The sequence below is a fragment of the Mustela erminea genome, chromosome 1 (genome assembly GCF_009829155.1).
Source record: "Mustela erminea isolate mMusErm1 chromosome 1, mMusErm1.Pri, whole genome shotgun sequence".
Classification (NCBI taxonomy): Eukaryota; Metazoa; Chordata; class Mammalia; order Carnivora; family Mustelidae; genus Mustela; species Mustela erminea.
Window position 1 is genome coordinate 144,748,733 of NC_045614.1, and position 17,254 is coordinate 144,765,986.

Here is a 17,254-nt window from a genome sequence, read left to right on the forward strand (position 1 = left end):
AGATGAGGTGGGAGGGCTAGCCAGGGGCTCTGGGCCCCTATCTCAGCTCTGCCAACAGTTTCAGTTTGGATAAAGCTCTTAAGCTCTTAGAGTCTCAGTTGTGCTGTCTGCAAAATGGGAGAAGGGACTGACCTCCATGTTGTCAAGGTCCTGTCAACTCTATGATTTGAATAGAATATAGATCAAATACCATGTTACTGTTATGACGACAATGTTGGGGTCAAATATAACTCTTACAGATTGCCTGGTTTTGATTGTAAATATATTGATCTTCAGGGAAGACTTACCTATAAATCTTACTGGCTCTGTGATGTGGAACCTGTATCTCAAAGCATCCTTTGAATTAGTTGTGGCCAAAAGATTAGCTGACCACAGATTATTTTTGGTTCCTGGTAGCAAAACACTAGCAGCTCACAAATGTCCCAGGAACCTAGTTTTAACTTTTTATTTAATTTTTCTGTCCTGTGACACTTTTTTCAAACACCCAAGGAATATGTATCAAGTCACAACTGGGTTTAGGAAAACTTTTTATTCTGTTCAATAGCATTAACTCACATGGAAAAAATCATCCTGAAGAGTCAGAATGCTCTTTGTCAATCCTTATCTCCTGGAACACTACACCAATTCCGACTGTATTCTATTACCAGTCTCTTCTCTAAGTAGTTAAACTGCAATTGGTCTGCCCACTAGGGCAAAAGCATGTTTAGGAAATGAGAAACCATCCACCATCATCACCAGTGACATAGCTGTTTCAGGGTCAGAGGAAACACAACTAGGGGCACCTTGGGTGGCTCAGTAGGTTGTAGGTTGAGAGTGTAACTTTGGCTCGGATCATGATCTCGGGATCCTGGAATTGAGACCCCTCCCCATCTTCCCCAATGCCCCCTCTCCATGTTCCACTGGGTATCTACTGCTCCCTCTCCTTCTGCCCCTGCCCATATTTGAGCTCTCTCTCTTTATCTCAAATAAATAAATAATCTTAAAAGAAGAAGAAGAAGAAGAAAGTAGTAGTACTAGTAGTAGTAGTAGTAGTAATAGTAGAGGAAGAAACTGACAACTAAATGAAATTCCAAGCATCCAGATGAAGGTTGGAGCTCATTAGGAGATGGCCCTAGACTGAAACTATCCCGGTCAAATGAGTAACTCTTCTGCTTTGAAAAGCATCTGTTTTTCAAGCCCTTGTAACTTCTTTGATGAACTATTTTAAAAAAACAACAAAAACTTGCCAAATTCTTCCTTATTCTTCATCTGAATCTCTCATACTGCTTTCCGGGCTATTCCCAATTCTGCCTGAGTGCTGACAAGGAAGCTGTTGGTCTCGCTCAGCATATTAACCTCTCAAAACAAAGTACGACACCATAGTGCCTATTCGCCTAGGTTCTTTACTCCTTTAATCTTCACAGCAATCTCATGAGGAAGCTACTGTGATAAACCCCACCTTACAAAGAGGAAAACTGAGGTACAGAAGCCACCAGAGGCAGAGCTAGGATTTGAACCCATGCCACCTGGCTCCAGGATTCATGCTTTCAGGCACGTCACCTTTTTGCCTCTAATAATGAAAATTTCTAGCTGGATTGCTATGCAAGAATCTGTCTCTTTTTTTGTGTAAGTGATTCCTAAGAGAAACCAGAAATTTTTTTTTCTCTTACATTTAATAAATAAATGTATTACATTTTCTTCCTAGAAATGGAAACCCAAGATCTATGCTTTGTTTCAAAGCTTTCAGAAATGGTCTTTTCAGAAATGGTGTTTGATTTATTCATGCTTTGTCAATAATGGAGAAAAAGGCTTGCTGGTCCAAACTCAGCCAGGGCTTCCCACTCACCATCTATTTGTTTCAGAAAGTGGGGTCCAGCCCTGGAGTTCCAGCAGGAATTTCCCCTATCCTACTGTGACAGCACAAGAGGCTACAAGATTAAGTGCATAGTTAAGGCTGGCAAAGTAGATTGGAGACCGCAGGAGATGTACTGTTCAGATTCATGTGGAAGCTTTAGGGGCACCCGCTTCTCCCCCATCATTACAAAAACTGCTCTAGGCAGACAAGTGGTAGCTCAAGATATCTGTCTGTCTGTCTACACTATACACATACATACACACACACAGACTTTTTAAAATTTTCCTTATTGGAACCAGTGTGATAATTTTCTGCTTACCCTCTTGAGCCTTTATCATAGCTAGAAAAGAAAAGCCCACTCTCCTAATTGTCTACTTCCCAGCAAACTTCCAAGCCATAAATATAAAATAGAGAATGCATATAATTTAAATATATAAAATATTATATCCTGTATCTATCATCTATCTATTATCTATTTATAATGGACATGTATTTCCGATCACACATTTAGTGGTATAAAATATATAGATTTATTTAGACTCTTCATAACCAAACTTAGTGTGCTTTATATGGAAACAGTCTAAATCAAGGAGGGTTTCTCCTGTCCTTTTAAGTTGCTGGGAAGAACTGAGTGCCTGCCTGGATGAGAGTGGGTATCTAATCTGGGTCATTATCCAACCAATGATGGCTATCCATCCATCCATCCATCCATCCATTCATCCTCATTCTTGTCTGGTCTTCCATTGTCCATGTGGGGAGGCTCTAAGGTCCCAGGGTTCAATTCTCTCAGGGATCATTCCAGGGCCCCATGCTGCCCAGGGCACAGGTAGCTCTGTGAAGCTGCCCGGGGCCATCAACCCAGAATTCCAGCTCATATGTAGGTATTCAAGGGGTCCTACATTCTGGCTGCCTTCCCAGCTTTTGAATGGGTTGGAGGGGCAAGGGAGTATAGATGCTCACCGCTCTCAGATCCCATGACCTCATTTTTTTTTTTTTTTTAAAGCTTTCTCCTCACCTTCTACTCAAGGCCTCAGCCTTGAGGAGGGAGCAATGCATGGAAACCCTCTTAGGGCCACACCGGAGTTCAGCTAACCTCCCTTTGCCTTCCCTCCAAATCTCTTTCCTCTCCCCTCACCTGTGGGCCTTTGGGGGAATGAGTTGATGCAAAGACTCCTTCTTTCTCATTAGGTCTTTTCTATGCCTAGAGCCCTTGCATTTTTGAAAACCAAAAAACTTTTTTTCTGCTATATTGCTTGAGACAAAGAAGTTCTGTGCCTCATTGATGCAATGGAGCAAAGGGAAACAACTCGAGAGATGTTGGTCTCTTTATCAGTACTCATTTCAGAGTATATGGGTGCGGTTGGGTGGCTTAGTCAGTTGAGCATGCAACTCTTGGTTTCAGTCCAGGTCATGATCTCATGGGTCATGGAATCAAGCCTCGCTTTGGGCTCTGTACTCAGTGGGGAGTCTGCTTGAAAGATTCTCTCCCTCTGCCCCTCCCCCTGCTTCAATGCACATGTGCCCACGTGTGCTCTCTCTCTCAAAATAAATGAATAAATCTTTTTAAAAAGGATTATATAATAAAAGCCTACTATATGTAGCAACATGATATATACATATACGTATTTAATACACAAGAATTCTGTTTACACATACAGGCAAGACTCACCCATGTGGTTTTGGTCCATGGATTATAGCTTTTGTGAAAAAATTAATCTATGAATAAATAGTTATATCCAATTATTAAATATTTAAGTCATAAATACTTTGGATTTATGTTTCTAGTTGAGGGTTTGTGGGACATTGAGAAAAAAGGAGAACCAGAAAAGAATAGATAGATAGATAGATAGATAGACAGATAGACAGATTTCTCGTAACCAGCTGCAGAAGCAAGAATTCCTGATTCAAGCACTCTGTAAGAGTCGACTGACTATAACCCCGGCCATGTCATTTAGCTCAACTGACAGCCTTATTTTCATCATTAATAAGAGTTTAGAAAGTACTCAAATGCATGGCAAGTATTAGATCACAGATTTCAAATAATGAAGTTGATTGTGTTTGAGGTTTAAAATATTGTCTTATTCATGAAGACATTTTAGAGCATTGATCAGAGAATAAAGATTCCCTAGTTCTTATACCAGATGCTATGATTCAGTATGTTTTCTTGGTATGAAGTTGCCTTTAAGCTAGATGCATACACACTTAGAAAAAAGTCAGATCACGTACGATCTTTCTCCACGAACTATATGTAAAAGGAGCCAAAAAAGAAGCAAATCGGGTGCCTGGGTGGCTCAGTTGGTTAGGCCGCTGTCTTCGGCTTTCGTTGTGATCTCAGGGTCCTGGGATCGAGCCCCGCATTGGGCTCTCTGCTCAGCAGGGAGTCTGCTTCCCTCCCCCTCCCCCCGCCTGCCTCTCTGCTTATTTGTGATCTCCCTCTGTCAAATAAATAAATAAAATCTTAAAAAAGAAGAAGCAAATCAATATTTGATTGGATTGATCACATCTTTAACTTACTGCTGCATTTCTAAGGTGGAAATTTAATTTTTATTTCTCCCTGACCATGCAAGAGAAGTACTTCTCCTGTAGTAAAGAGATTCAAGGCAGCAGTTTTTGATTACCTGTGTGGAGGGAACAGCTATTTAGAGAAAAAAATCCCCACTTTTCTGACTGGCCTGAGTCTTGAGAGGACAATATGCCTCTTCCAGGCTGTTGGACCTGACCCTGTTTTTGTTCCTGAATCTGTAAACATATTGTCACTGTAAACCCCAAATGATCTGATTCAGGGAAAACAGTCTCAGGAATTAGCTGGAAGGAAGGGACAATAGGTAGAATCCTGCGGGATGTGGCCCAAGGTAAGGTTTGCCAAATTTAGAAGTAAAAATAGGGGATGCCCAGTTAAGTTGAAATTTCACCTGAGTGGCTCAGTCGGTCGAGTGTCTGCCTTTGGCTTGGGTTATGAACCTCAAGTTCCTGGATTGAGCCCCACATCAGGCTCCCTGTTCAGTGGGGAGTCTGCTTCTCCTTCTCCCTCTTCTCCCATTCGTGTTCTCTCTCTCTCTCCATTAAATATGTAAAATCTTTTAAAAAAAATTGTGAAACTGTCAGAAGGGTACCTGGTACTCCTGTACCCTCTTTAAAAAAATAAATAAATAAATTTCCAAAAAAATCCGGTATAAATAAATCCCAAGTATTGCATGCGACAACCCTACCAAGGTGGCATTGTGCAAAGACAGGAAGTGGCAACTGAAGGTGGAGTGCTCAGTGGAAAAAAAAAAAAGAATTCACCAACCAGAAGAGTAAGCAAGTGGCCACAAGGGCCCCTTGACCCCTGGCCATTCCTGCATCAGAGAGTAGGGCAGAACCAAATTCCCCCTCAGGGGGCCCTAAAACTGTAACTGGCTGAAATGATGGTGCTAACGCGAGCCTGCCTTGGAATCAGCCTGAGCGGCCTTGCCCAGCACCCACTGGAGACCGAAGTGGAACAGAGGAAGCAAAGAGAGCCAGTGCGCCCAGGGTTGCCTTGTCTGTCGTGCCAATCTGTGGCTCGTCTTTAAATTATCTTAGCACACAAAGTCTGTGTTCGAGAAGTTCATCTGTTTCTGTACTTCTGTGTTTTCCTTTTTTGGTCTTCTTGTGCTTTTCCCTTACTTCTCTGTCAACTTTCTTTTTCAAAAATCCTAGCTTTTGTGTCTGAATAATAAACATCGAGGTCTCAGTCTTGATTAGCCTCGTCAGTCCTTCCGCTTCATGGCAATCTGACAGTACTCTCTCTTTTATTTTATTTTATTTTTTTTAAAGATTTTATTTATTTATTCGACAGAGAGAGATCACAAGTAGGCAGAGAGGCAGGCAGAGAGAGAGAGAGGAGGAAGCAGGCTCTCTCTTTTATTTTAAAATCGACTTTATTGAGGTATATTTTACATATAATATACTTAACCAGTTTTATGTGTACAGTTCTATGTTTTTTGTTTTTTGTTTTAAGATTTATTTGAGAGAGAGAGGGAACATGAGCAGGGGGAGGGGCAGAGAGAGAGGGAGAGGGAGCCCACAGGCAGGGCTTGATCCCAGTAAGCTGGGATCCTGACCTGAGCTGAAATCAGACACCTGACAGACCGAGCCACCCAGGTGCCCCAGTTCAATGTGTTTTGATAAATATATACAGTTATTTAAACACCACCACAATCAAGATGGAACATTTCCATCACTCCAGAATTCTCTCTTGTACTTCTTTTCAGGTAATCTCCTTCTGTTCTTGGAGCCGGCAAGCTCTAATCTGCTTTCTGTTACTACAGTTCTGCCTTTTCTAGAATTTCATATAAATAGAATCATATTGTACACAGTCTTTTGTGTACAGCTTTTTTCACTTAGCATAATGCTTTTAAAATGCATCCATATTGTTGTATCAGTTGATCTTTCCTTTATACATGTTTTCCAATATTTTGTTAGATTTTTACCTAAGTGTTTCATGATTTTTGATGCTAATGCAAATGTTTTTATTTCAATTTCTATTTATAGCAGATGGAAATAGTAACTATTTTTCATGTTGATATTGTATCTTGCAAAGTTGCTAAATCACTTTGCAGTTCAAGTAGCTTTTTTTATAGATTCTTTGCTATTTTTTATGCAATCTTGATATCTATGAATACAGTTTTATTTTTTCTTCCAATCTCTATGCATGTTATTTCCTTTTTTTGCCTTACTACAACTAGCTAGGACCCCTAGTACACTTTGAATAGAGGTCATGAGATTGGACTTCCTTGCCTTGTTACTGATGTTAGGAGGAAAGCATTCAGTCTTTTACCATTAAGTATGACAGTAGCTAGAGATATGTAGTAGTTGTAGTGAATGTTCCATGTCCACTTGACAAGAATGTGTTTTCTGCTGTTAGGTGGAATGTTCTAGACATGTCAACTAGGTCAAAGGGCAAAGATACCCTTTTAAAGAAACATTTTATTTATTTGAGAGTAAGTATGCATGAATAAGGAGAGAAGCAGAGGGAGGAGGAGAGAGAGAAGTAGACACTCCACTGAGCATGGAGCCCAATATGGGGCTTGATCCCAGGATTCCAAGATCATAACCTGAACCAAACCAAGAGTCAGACGTTCAAATGAGTGAGTCATCCAGGTGCCCCGAAAGGGCAAAGATACCTTTTGCCCAGTGAAGGACTTTCCCTTCTATTCCTGGTTTGCTGAGAGTTTGTATTATGAATCTAAGCTGATTTTTGTCAAATGCTTTTGCTGCATTTGTTGAAATAATCTTGTGCTTTTTCTTTTCTAGTCTTTTGATATGATAAATTATATTGGTTGATTTTTCAAATGATGAACCAGCCTTGCATTTCTAGAATAAATTTCACTTAGTCATGATGTATTATCTTTTTATATCACTGAATTCCATGTGCTAGCATTTTGTTAAAGATGTTTGTGTCTAGGAAAATTAGTCTGTAAGAATACTGGTCTGTTGTTTTCCCGTCATGTCTTTGTCTAGTCTTGGTACCAGAGTAATACTGGTGAGTGAGTAAGTTGAGAAGTGTCCCCTCCTCTTCTATTTTCTCAAACACATTGTGTAGAATTGACCTTATTTCTTCTTTTAAGGTTTAAAAACCCTTCCTTTAAGGGTAGCCATCTGAGGCTGGAGTATTCTTTGCTGACTGGTTTATAACCATGAATTCAATTTATTTTATAGTCATATGGTCATTCAAATTCTCAATTTCATATTGGATGAGTTGTGGTAGTTGGTGCTTTTCAAGAAATTGGTCCTTTTCATCTAAGTTGTCAAATTTATACATGTAGATTTATATTTATACATGTAGATTTTATATATGTATACATTTATATTTTTGTATTTATACATGTATACATTTATATTTATACATGTAGATTTAAATTTATACATGTAGATTTGTTCAGGGAATTCCCTTATTATCCTTTTGGTATCTGCAGGGTCTGTAGTGGTATCTTCTATTTTACTATTGATATTTGTGATTCATTTCTTCTTTTCTTTTCCTTTGTCAATCTTGCTAGAAGTTTATAGATATTATTGATTTTTTTTCAAGGAACTGTTTTCTGTTTGTTTATTTGTTTGCTTCAATGATTTTCTCTATTGTTTTTCCATTTTAAATTTGACTGATTTCTGCTCTTCTTATAAAAATTTTCTTTTTTCTCTTTGCTTTCAGTTTAATTTACTCTTCTTTTTCTAGTTTCTTCAAGTGAAAGCTTAGAGACATTACTTCATTCCTAATCCAAGCCTAATTCTATGAAACTCCCTCTAAGCACTATTTTAGCTGATATGCTGTGTTTTCATTTTCATTTGATTAAAATTATTTTGTAACTTACCTTGTAATTTCCTCTTTGACTGGTGGGTTATTATGCTGTTTAATTTCTAAATACTTGGGGATTTTCAGGATTTCTTTCTGTTACTGGGTTTTAGGGTAATTCAGTTATGGGCAGAGAACATATTTTGTATGATTTCAATACTTTTTAATTTGTTAAGGTTTGTTTTATGGCCCAGAATGTTGTTTATATTAGTGAATATTCCATGTACACTTGACAAGAAAGTATATTCTGCTGTTGTGTGAAGTGCTTTATAAATATTAATTAGGTAAAATTTGTTGATAGTGTTCCTGAGCCTTCTATATTTTTTATTTTTTTTAATTTACTTAATTTATTTTTTAGTTGAAGTATAATTTAACACCACAAAATTCACCCTCTTCATATACAAAGTTCAGTATGTTTTTGTTTTTTTGTTTTTTAAGATTTTGTTTATGCATTTGACAGAGAGAGAGAGAGAGCATGAGCGGGAGAGCCGGAAGGAGAGGGAGAGGGAGAAACAAACTCCCCTCTGAGGAGAGCGCCTGATCTAGGGCTAAAATACACTGGGCTCATGACCTGAACCAAAGGTAGACAACCATCTGAGCCACCCAGGCACCCCAATTCTGGAACATTTTAATCATCCCAAAAGAAACCCCACACCTCTAGTAGTGTCACTTCCCATTTGCCATTTTCCAACCCTTAGCAACTACTTATCTCCTGCCTGCCTCTCTCATTCTGCCTATTCTAGACATTTCACAGAAGCGAAATCGTAAATCATACAGAATGTGGCCTTTTGTGTCTAGCTTCCTTCACTTAGCATAACGTTTTCAAGTTTCATCATGTTGTAGTGAGTATGAGAGCTTCATTCTTTTTTCTAGCCAAATAATATTCCCTTGAATGATATATAGTCATTCCTACTTAATTAGATTCTACATTTGCTAATTCACCTACTCCCTAAAATTTGTAAACCCCAAATCAATACTCACAGCATTTTTGTAATCATTTGTGCCATGCACAGAGGAGCAAAAACTTGGAGTCATCCTAAGCACAGGCTCCCAGCTGGGGTCACACAAGGTGATGCTCAAGCTTCTTGCTTCAGTTCTTTTACTATAAACAAGTGTCTTTTTTTTTTTTTTTTTTTTTTTTTTTTGCAGTTTTTGTGCTTTTTGTTGACGATTTTGCTGTTTAAAATGGTCCCACAAAAATAATGCTGACGTGTTGCCTGGTGTTCCTAAGCACAAGAAGGCTGCTGTGTGCTTCATAGAGAATAGAGAAAATGCGAGACGTAGGTGAGCTTTGTTCAGACATGAGCTGTCATGCTGTTGGTTATGAGTCCAGTGGTAATGAATCTGGTGTCTTTAAATAAATAAGGTATCTATAAGCAGAGCCAAACTTTTATGAATTGATCCATTGACCAGTATGTTGTGACCGAAGACTCACAAGAAAGTAACTCTGTATTTCCCCTAGATGTAATGGTTCAACATTAGCAAATTTCATATTCACGGTGACTTTATCAACTGTATTACACCTTGTTTACTCAGTCATCAGTTGTTGGATTCTTTGGGTTGTTTCTACTTTTGGGCACCGTGAATATGGCCATCTATGAATATTTATGTCCAGGTTTTATGACGATTTTCTTTCTGATTTTCTGTCTGCTTGTTCTGTTACTTAATGAAAGAGAAATGCTGAAGATTCCAACTGTAATTGTGGATTTGTCTATATCTCATTTTGGTTCCATCAGTTTTACTTCATGTGTTTTGAAGCTCCGTGTTAAATGCATGCATTTAGGATTATTATAGCTTATTCTAGTGTTGTGTAATGTCCCTCTCTACTCCCGGTAACATTTCTTGCCTTAACTGGATGTCAAGCACTGTGAGGATTACATGTTGGATTTTATCATATTCCTTTAAATAGTGTTGGATTCTATTCTGGTGCACATGGAAGTTACTAGGAATCATTTGCACTCTTTTGAGATTGGCTTTCCTGCTCTGTTGAGGTGAGTTCAGAGCACCCTGTAGCATATGGCTAATTTAGCTCTACCACCAAGATAATGCCCTTCTGAGGATTATACTCAACGTTCCTTATATTCTAAGGTCTTTCTACTCTGGATTGCTGGAATATAATCAATTCCAACTCTGGTCATTGTTCTTTCACTCCTTTCCAGTGGTTCTTTTCCTGCCTCTGATACATGTAGATATATATTCAGCCAAACATTCGAGGATCTTCCTCTATAGACCTCCAGAGCACTCTCTCCTCATTCTCTCTCTCTCTCTCTCTCTCTCTCTCTCTCCTGCTCTCCCTCTCTTCCTCTCCCCTTTCTGGTATAACACTCAGAAAATTCGAGCTGCCTTGACTTCCCCCCGAATTCTGATCTCTGTCTCCTCAGTTCAGGAGATTGTTGAGCTGTACTGGGTTCATCTTCCCTGTGCTACAGCCTAGAAAGAGTCTGGAAGGAGTGAGCTGGGCTACCACAGGATCACCTCATTTCTTTCCCCTCTAGTATAGATCACAGTCCTACACTGCCTGCTGTAAATCTGAGAACTGCTATTTCATATATTTTGTTTGCTTTTCTAGTTGTTTAAGACAGAAGGATATATCTGATTTTAGTTCCTCCATATTGACTGAAAGTAAAATTCTGACCCTGACCTAAGGCATCATACAGAGTGCGACATGTACTTGGACATGTCATAGTGAATTATGGACAGCAGGATTTTCTTCCGCGAGCTTAACATCCTGTCACAATATAATTTTCAAAAAGTTGTACAAATATAGCATAAACAAATGTCAAAGATTTTATTTAAATCATTAATGAGGAAACTATTAAGACAGTAAAGCTGGTGCAAAGAGCATTGGAGGAACTGGGAACTTACAGGCAAAAAATAAAAAAGATTGCTAGATTCGGTACAAAACTGGTTATAAAACCATAATTTTTGAGGTTATATTTTTTCTGCCAGAAAAAAGTCATTTGCATCTCTACCAGACAAAAAAAAATCTACAAGTTAACATGTAATTTCACAGAGTTTGGGACCATTAAACATTAGTTTAAAAAAAAAAAGGAACAAGATGGGATCGGGAGGGAGACAAAGCATAAGAGACCCTTAATCTCACAAAACAAACTGAGCGTTGCTGGTTGTGGGGGAGGTAGGGAGAGGGTGGTTGGGTTACGGACACTGGAGAGGGTATGTGCTATGGTGAGTGCTGTGAAGTGTGTAAACCTGGCGATTCACAAACATGTACCCCTAGGCTAATAATACATTATATGTTAATTTAAAAATTAAAAAAAAAAAAAAGGAGTCAAGTGAAGACATTTTCCCCTAGACACTTCAATACTCATTGGTTGATTTGTGAAGCAATGCCCCAGTATGCTACTGAAAGGCTGTGTGGCTTTATTTCTACACAGACTTATTGGTCTTCTTTCCAAGTTTGGGTTATTTTTCTTGGACTTATTCCCAAGTTTGGGTTGATTATCTTTAAAAAAAAAAAAAACATTAGGAAACCTGTAAGTGTCAAGGGGTGATAAGGATGGGTACAGGATTTATGGGGCCTGTGGCTTATGTAATGTTGGGGTCTCTCCTTTAAAAAAGAATACAAAAATATTTTACTTTTACAAATCTTTAAAAAAATATGAAGATGAGAACACGTGGTTTACATTTCTCCAGGGCCTTAGAAGGGGCCCTGCACAAAAATGTCCCTGACGCTCAAACTACCTTCATTTCATGGCCAATTGCCTCTGTCTTTGACCATAACGCTATTTTGTATAAAAATAATAAAGCAGCTGGTATAACAAGGGTGTATCCCTGACCTAAATCCTACGATTTCTTTGAGTTACCAAGTACCGTTCAGCATGTTCAGATCATTCGCTTCACTATTCCAAGTTATTAACGTGGGCAAATCAGTTGAATAAATTCTCTGCAGCCTTGCAAATGGTCTTGAAGATTTCATACCAGGAAACACATGCAGACATTGAGTTTTCACTGGCCAAGAAGACACAAGGAGCTAGTGTGAATAAAACAATTCGTTTATGCTTAGTCCGTGCTTGATGGGCAACTTTTTTTTTAAAAAAAGATTTTATTTTTTTATTTGACAGACAGAGATCACAAGTAGACAGAGAAGCAGGCAGAGAGAGAGAGGAGAAAGCAGGCTCCCCGAAGAGCAGAGAGCCCAATGTGGGGCTCGATCCTAGGACCCTGGGATCATGACCTGAGCTGAAGGCAGAGGCTTTAACCCACTGAGCCACCCAGGTGCCCCTGGGCAACTTTTTAAATGAATGTGTGTTGTTATCAGACTCTCTTTTATCCCCATTCACAACAGAGGCTTCTGCATTTCCCCAGCTCAGTTCCTTCCAGCCTTCCAGGTAAGGTTCTGCCTTTACCACACTCTTAAGGTTGGGGAGGGAGAGGAAGGAAGAGAGGAGGGAGAGGCAAGGAGAGCGCGAGAGGCGAGTATGTATAAAATGTACTGAGTACTTAGTTGGTGCCAGGCATCATTCTAAGACTTATATATGTGTTAATCTACCCAAGGCGGACACTCCTACTAAAATTATAATACACTATTGTTACTTATTACAAAAGAGGAAACCAAATGATTAAATCTTTCCCAGGTTGAGCCAAAATCTACATGTTTTATCCCAGAACAAAGTCACATTCAAAGAAATACTAAAGATTAGTATTTTTTCTTTATAGGGACTTTAAAATCCTTAGAGTTAAAACACAGAGTTTTATCTACTCTTATTAAAATCCATTGGCCTCTCCTAGTCTCTAATTCCCTGTGTATTTGGTTTCAAATGATAAAAATCTAACTCAAACCTTCTCAAGACAAAGGAGTACTAGAAGTGTCTGCCTTCAGGCATGGTTGGATCCAGCACCTTTAAGTGATGCCAGCAGAACTGTGTTTCTCTCTCCACCTCTTGGCTCTGCTTTCCTCTCTGTGATGGCTTTCTTCCACATGTACTTTCTCCCACATTGCTGTGGGAAATTGCCTCTAGCATCTCCAGGCTCACACACTTTCTGCAACCAGAAACCTCAGAATAAAATAGAAGCTCTGTCTCTCTCTCTCTCTCTCTCTCTCTTTCTCTCAATGACATCCTGTCATAGGAAGACCAGTACCCTGAAGGACTGAGACCCCTGACTGGTCAGATGCAGTCATAGGGAGGTGGGGAACATCTGAGGAGAACTTAATCCTTCCAGGGCCACATGACTAAGAGAAGCATAGTGCCCAAAGGAAAAGGAGCATGCCATTACCAGACAAAAGGGAAATAGCAATCAGGTGAAATCAATAGACATCCATTGTATCCTGAAAAGCTCTGTTCTCCCGCCCTCTGCTGACCCAGAACTCATTCATGCTATTCAGAAGCAATCATCTCATACCCCAATAGCCCAGGATCAATCTACCCAGAGCTCTCAACAGATTACATTCCTGCTTTGTAACACCCTGCCTCCATGGCGTCCTTCTAATTTAGAAGTATATGTCAATCATTTACATTTTAATGTGATTCCCCCCCCCCCCCCCCCCCCCCGCTAAGGCACAGTCTCCCAATCATTTTGGCTGTAAAGCCTAAGCAAGCAATTAAAGCCTTCATTCCCAGCTTAAATTAATTTTAGTATATGCAAACGGGGAGGAAGGCTCTGCTTTGCAACACATGAAAAGCCCAGCAGATGTCCAGTGTTCCGCACGCCAGTCATTATCAGAGCCTCCGACGTCAAGGCCTTCTGCTGACCACACACCAGGTCTTCGCGGTAGGAAAACAGAACCTGACTGCAGCCTGTACACAGAGAATTCCTTCCACGAGCAGTCATAGGATTTCTTTTAGTTCTGGGACACATGGGCCACTTCTCTCCTCAAGGGGATTTGCGAGGACTCAGAATGATCCTACCTTCTCTGGTTACCCAAAGCAAATAATTGGCCCAACCACTGGTTGCATCTCATGGCATCATACCGGAGCAGCCCTCTTAAATATCCAAGCACAATTCTCTTTTTCTTTATACTTCCTTTCTCGGTTGGAAGGAAAAAACACTTTCTAACACCCCCCTCCCAACTAAAGCATTTTTGACCACTTAATGCCTCTCTATCTGCAAAGTAAATCTTTTGCCAGGCCTGCTGCAGCCCACAGAGTACGGGAGAATTCTATTGGCAGGATGATGGAGCAGCATCCCAGATGCTACAAACAGCAGGAGTAAATGGAACGCGACATTTCTTGCCCGGCACTGAGCGGAGGAGGCTAATAGTAAATTGACTAAGAGCTCACACACGGGAGGAGCAGCAGCAGTGCGATCGCCACTGCCAGGACAACCTTTGGTTTTTAAATACATTCTGCCCACAGGTGGCCCAGTGTTTCCTCCAAATTGTTTCTTGTCAACCGATGAGCTCACTCCCTACTTTTCACCCCAAAGCCCAGCAAATTCCATTGTCACCCTGCAAGCAAAACTAAAGTGTATTTCTAGTGGGAGAAAATGCATTCTATTTTCTTTTATTTCTTCCACATTCTTCTGGTTGGCTTGGCATTGATTCATGTAGCACACTTATTCCCCAAGGAAAAGGTTTTGCTAATATAGGAATGCTAAACAATATACACTTCGCCAGTGTTTATTTCCTTCATTCTGTAGGTGGCATTGGCCCCTGTGGGCCCATAATCAATAGGAGTTTGCTATTTCCTTGCTCTAAAACACTTGGTTGTAAAATACTGCCTTCCCTTCCTGTCTTCCCTAGAGCAGTGTTTCTCTGTCAGCCAATTCTACTGTAGCCGAGGTCCCAAAGACCGGTTAGGTTGTGTTTCCAGGAAAATCCGGGCATGTCCAGGTACCTCCATTTTCTAGTTCCAAATGAGCTGACATTTGGGATCAATCGGTGTTTCTTTGGTCCTATAATGTACACCATTTCCAAGAAGCCCCTGCAGGTGTGGAAAGTCAAAGCAGGTCTAGAGATTACAATATCGGTTTCTAGTAACAAGTGCACTTCCAGTGGGAAAAGGAGAGTGGGCCAAATCTTCAGTCAGACTTCCATTGGGTGTCCCTTTTTTAAGGCTGCAATTTGGACGCTTGCAATTATTTGCATTTTGGTTGCTAATTGCTCCTGCCATCGGTGCAAGCAACCACTTTTGGGTGCAATTACCCCCTTGTGGGAGCAATTACATATGAAAACAGTTCTGCACGTGCAACTAATTGTGACCAAACAAAAGGAGGCTGGGGAGGACGATTTGGCTCATCAAGTTGCAACTCCAACTTCAAACATGTGCCAGCCACAAAAAGGCACAACAGCGGCACAGGGTACTCACTCACACCTACTCTGGGTCAGGGACTCGAGCAGTCCTGCCTCTGGTTACTCTGTTTTTAGAGGATTAGATGGTGGACTTATTTAATTAGAAAAGAGCAGCTCATTTCGGCTACTCATTGGCCTTTTGCTGAAGTGGGTTCTAGGTACCAAATCAAGCCTGGGAGTCCTCTAATCACCCAGACTCTCAGAGAGTGCCAGACTCTAATGAAATCCTTTTTTTTTTTTTTTTTTAAACAAAGAACACTGACACATCCATCCCGCTGAATTATAACATACACACAGGTCTCCCTCCCCTGGCTTTCCTAAACGTGCCAACATAACTGTTTCAGCCTTAGTATTGGAAATGATGGTTTAATGAGCTGACACCCGAGGTCTGATTGCCAGAAACAGTAGTCCAGGTTGGCACAATGTATCCAGCATTTTATACAAACTAAATCTTGGGGTTTCCAGGCAGGCCGCATAATAGACAATCAAACAATCATTGTTTGATTCAAATTTAAGAATGATTCGTTTCATAAGAAATGAAAAATGGGGGGTGCCTGGGTGGCTCAGTCATCAGGCATCTGTCTTCAGCTCAGGTCATGATCCTGGGATCCGGGGATCAATCCCAGCATCAGGCTTCCTGCTCAGCGGGAAGCCTAATTCTCCCTCTCCCACTCCCCCTGCTTGTGTTCCCACTCTTGCTGTCTCTCTCTTTGTGTCAAACAAATAAAACCTTTAAAAAAAAAAAAAAGAAAGAAAGAAAGAAAAGAAAAGAAAAATGGGAGTACATCGATTTCGTGCTCAGCCTGCCTCCCTACTTCAGTCAAATTTGCACACACACACACACACACACACACAGAGCCTACTGTCCCCTTAGCTGTTTTGTCGGGGAGACAGCTAAACACTCAGGGTCTGGAGCCTGACTGCCTCAGTTTCATCCTCTATAAAATGAGCACCACACCAGCCCCTGCCTCACAGCATTGTGGAGGAAAAGAGCAAACACATAAAACAGCCCCCAACACGCCAAACACGCTTGCTGTTTGCGTCATCACTTCCGCTCTTTCACTGCAAGTATTTATTTCCAAATGTCTCCTCTCTGAACTGGGAAGAGAAGTTACCCAAAACTTCAGATGACCACAGAGGCTTTTAGGTCATACTCAAGCATCATTTCACACACAGGCCTAAAGGGAAATTCACTTTGTTTGACTTACTACTTTCTATAGATTAGAGGCCAGAATCTGGCAAAGTTTGATGTTAATTTGCAGAAGATGAATACATGCAAGTGGCTTGTATTCAGGAAAGAGGCAAACTGTTTCTCTTCATTGAGAAAAATAAAGCCAAAGTTTAAGGTTTTTAGGTTCTTGTAGGACATGAACCAGTTTTGTTCTGAACTTTGCAATCTTATTCCAGCATTTTCTTTTTTCCTGTTGTCTAAATGTATCCATTTTTTCCTATCTCCTTTTAAACCAGTTTTGCCATTTTGTTGATTCCCTCATTAATGAATTAAATAAAGCTTTGTCACTATGTATTTTTCTGAAATTATGTTTTTGCCTTTTAAAAAGAATTTTTTTGCCCCAGAAGCGAGGAGCTAGCTCCTTGCTGATAGGACTCTGCCTTGGTCACCTCTAGGCTTCAGTTCCATGTTTCTCCATCTCTGTGCATCTGCATCAACCGAGCATTCAGTGGGGCTGGGAAGGAGCCTGGAATTTGGAATTTGTAGCAGATGCTGCTGGCCTGGGTCCCAAGCATAATGCCTGGACTTGGAAAATGCAGGTGCTTGGAAGATGTCTGTGTAAGCATCCCCCTGCAGGAGCATTGACATGTCTTACTCCTCAGGCCACCTCCCTCCCACAGCTCTCCT